Source organism: Armigeres subalbatus, chromosome 1 (assembly GCF_024139115.2).
Source record: "Armigeres subalbatus isolate Guangzhou_Male chromosome 1, GZ_Asu_2, whole genome shotgun sequence".
Taxonomy (NCBI): Eukaryota; Metazoa; Arthropoda; class Insecta; order Diptera; family Culicidae; genus Armigeres; species Armigeres subalbatus.
The window spans coordinates 244,174,838-244,178,654 of NC_085139.1; positions in this window are offsets into that span (position 1 = coordinate 244,174,838).

A 3,817-nucleotide genomic window follows, 5' to 3' on the forward strand; every position below is an offset into this window, starting at 1 on the left:
GCGGGACGCTTTTCAGCGCGAGACAAATAGTGAAAATGCGGGACTGTCCCGCGAAACGCGGGACGTCTGGTCACATTAACTACATGGGTCTTAAAATCCGATAGTAGGAAAACAACTGCCAATATGGGGCCAATATTGGGAGACACTTGAAATACATTTGCTTATTTGTAAACATGCCGGTTTACTCAATGCATATGCCACGCTCTTTTTTTCATCTTAGTAAAACTCAATAAAATAGCCAATCTGCACTTATCGCAACGCCACATCGTGACATTTCTCAACTGGGCAATCAATCGACATTTTTTTTACCAAACTTTACCAACCTGCTGCTTATTGGACATGGTCACCGCAGTAGCACGGCGTAAAGTTTTTAAATTCGCTGCACGGTTTTGCACCTACCGGGCTCGGGCATTCAAATAAATCGCACAATTTCGTCGAATGTAGTCAGACTCAGACTGGTGATTGTCGTCGTAGTCGTCGTTGTTGTCGTTCATCTTGCCATTCAGAAAGAGGAGAAAAAATTGCACATACGAGAGTGAAAGTAGTTTGGCCGGTCCGGTCTGGCAGATCGTTCAGCGTAGGACCGCACAGCGCAGCTTCGTTGCAAAGTTGCAGCAATCGGACCGGTTCGCCCCCAAAGTCATTTTTGGTTGAATGCTTATTTTTATGTGTCGTTAAATATGATTCGGTAAGAGATGTGTGATGTTATAGCTGGAAATTCTTTTCAAGGATGTCAATATTTGGCCATTTATTCTCACTGTTAGAAGCTTATTCAAACTATGTACTTTTGTGTCATATTAACCAAAATGCAAAGTTGCAGGATACCAAGAATATTTTTTGAGCTCCTATACTCTATAGAAAAAGCAATCCATTTCTGTGTTTTTTGGAATAGCTATTTCAGAATTCGATAAAATATTTGCAAATAAACGAATGCAGTTATTTATACGGATGAAAGAAGGCTATAATCCGAATAACGCATCACTTGCTTTCGACTGTATTGCATCTTTGTAATGCTGTTCAGAATCCTGCAAGGATTCTTCAGAATTTTTCAGAATTTTCAGAATTGTTCAGAATTTTAAATGAATTCTGTTTAGGATCCTACAAAGATTCTGTTTTGAATCCTGCAAGGATTCTGTTCCGAATCCTGCAAGGATTCTGTTCCGAATCCGGCAAGGATTCTGTTCCGAATCCGGCAAGGATTCTGTTCCGAATCCTGCAAGGATTCTGTTCCGAATCCTACAAGGATTCTGTTCCGAATCCTGCAAGGATTCTGTTCCGAATCCTGCAAGTATTCTGTTCCGAATCCTTCAAGGATTCTGTTCCGAATCCTGCAAGGATTCTGTTCCGAATCCTGCAAGGATTCTGTTCCGAATCCTGCAAGGATTCTGTTCCGAATCCTGCAAGGATTCTGTTCCGAATCCTGCAAGGATTCTGTTCCGAATCCTGCAAGGATTCTGTTCCGAATCCTGCAAGGATTCTGTTCCGAATCCTGCAAGGATTCTGTTCCGAATCCTGCAAGGATTCTGTTCCGAATCCTGCAAGGATTCTGTTCCGAATCCTGCAAGGATTCTGTTCCGAATCCTGCAAGAATTCTGTTCCGAATCCTGCAAGGATTCTGTTCCGAATCCTGCAAGGATTCTGTTCCGAATCCTGCAAGGATTCTGTTCCGAATCCTGCAAGGATTCTGTTCCGAATCCTGCAAGGATTCTGTTCCGAATCCTGCAAGGATTCTGTTCCGAATCCTGCAAGGATTCTGTTCCGAATCCTGCAAGGATTCTGTTCCGAATCCTGCAAGGATTCTGTTCCGAATCCTGCAAGGATTCTGTTCCGAATCCTGCAAGGATTCTGTTCCGAATCCTGCAAGGATTCTGTTCCGAATCCTGCAAGGATTCTGTTCCGAATCCTGCAAGGATTCTGTTCCGAATTCTGCAGGGATTCTGTTCCGAATCCGGCAAGGATTCTGTTCCGAATCCGGCAAGGATTCTGTTCCGAATCCTGCAAGGATTCTGTTACGAATCCTGCAAGGATTCTGTTCCGAATCCTGCAAGGATTCTGTTCCGAATCCTGCAAGTATTCTGTTCCGAATCCTGCAAGTATTCTGTTCCGAATCCTTCAAGGATTCTGTTCCGAAATCCTGCAAGGATTCTGTTCCGAATCCTGCAAGGATTCTGTTCTGAATCCTGCAAGGATTCTGTTCCGAATCCTGCAAGGATTCTGTTCCGAATCCGGCAAGGATTCTGTTCCGAATCCGGCAAGGATTCTGTTCCGAATCCTGCAAGGATTCTGTTCCGAATCCTGCAAGGATTCTGTTCCGAATCCTGCAAGGATTCTGTTCCGAATCCTGCAAGTATTCTGTTCCGAATCCTGCAAGTATTCTGTTCCGAATCCTTCAAGGATTCTGTTCCGAATCCTGCAAGGATTCTGTTCCGAATCCTGCAAGGATTCTGTTCCGAATCCTGCAAGGATTCTGTTCCGAATCCTGCAAGGATTCTGTTCCGAATCCTGCAAGGATTCTGTTCCGAATCCTGCAAGGATTCTGTTCCGAATCCTGCAAGAATTCTGTTCCGAATCCTGCAAGGATTCTGTTCCGAATCCTGCAAGGATTCTGTTCCGAATCCTGCAAGGATTCTGTTCCGAATCCTGCAAGGATTCTGTTCCGAATCCTGCAAGGATTCTGTTCCGAATCCTGCAAGGATTCTGTTCCGAATCCTGCAAGGAGTCTGTTCCGAATCCTGCAAGGATTCTGTTCCGAATCCTGCAAGGATTCTGTTCCGAATCCTGCAAGGATTCTGTTCCGAATCCTGCAAGGATTCTGTTCCGAATCCTGCAAGGATTCTGTTCCGAATCCTGCAAGGATTCTGTTCCGAATCCTGCAAGGATTCTGTTCCGAATCCTGCAAGGATTCTGTCCGAATCCTGCAAGGATTCTGTTCCGAATCCTGCAAGGATTCTGTTCCGAATCCTGCAAGAATTCTGTTCCGAATCCTGCAAGGATTCTGTTCCGAATCCTGCAAGAATTCTGTTCCGAATCCTGCAAGGATTCTGTTCCGAATCCTGCAAGGATTCTGTTCCGAATCCTGCAAGGATTCTGTTCCGAATCCTGCAAGGATTCTGTTCCGAATCCTGCAAGGATTCTGTTCCGAATCCTGCAAGGATTCTGTTCCGAATCCTGCAAGGATTCTGTTCCGAATCCTGCAAGGATTCTGTTCCGAATCCTGCAAGGATTCTGTTCCGAATCCTGCAAGGATTCTGTTCCGAATCCTGCAAGGATTCTGTTCCGAATCCTGCATGGATTCTGTTCCGAATCCTGCAAGGATTCTGTTCCGAATCCTGCAAGGATTCTGTTCCGAATCCTACAAGAATTCTGTTCCGAATCCAACAAGGATTCTGTTCCGAATCCTGCAAGGATTCTGTTCCGAATCCTGCAAGGATTCTGTTCCGAATCCTACAAGAATTCTGTTCCGAATCCAACAAGGATTCTGTTCCGAATCCTGCAAGGATTCTGTTCCGAATCCTGCAAGGATTCTATTCCGAATCCTGCAAGGATCCTGTTCCGAATCCTGCAAGGATTCTGTTCCGAATCCTGCAAGGATTCTGTTCCGAAACCTGCAAGGATTCTGTTACGAATCCTGCAAGGATTCTGTTACGAATCCTGCAAGGATTCTGTTCCGAATCCTGCAAGGATTCTGTTCCGAATCCTGCAAGGATTCTGTTCCGAATCCTGCAAGGATTCTGTTCCGAATCCTGCAAGGATTCTGTTCCGAATCCTGCAAGGATTCTGTTCCGAATCCTGCAAGGATTCTGTTCCGAATCCTGCA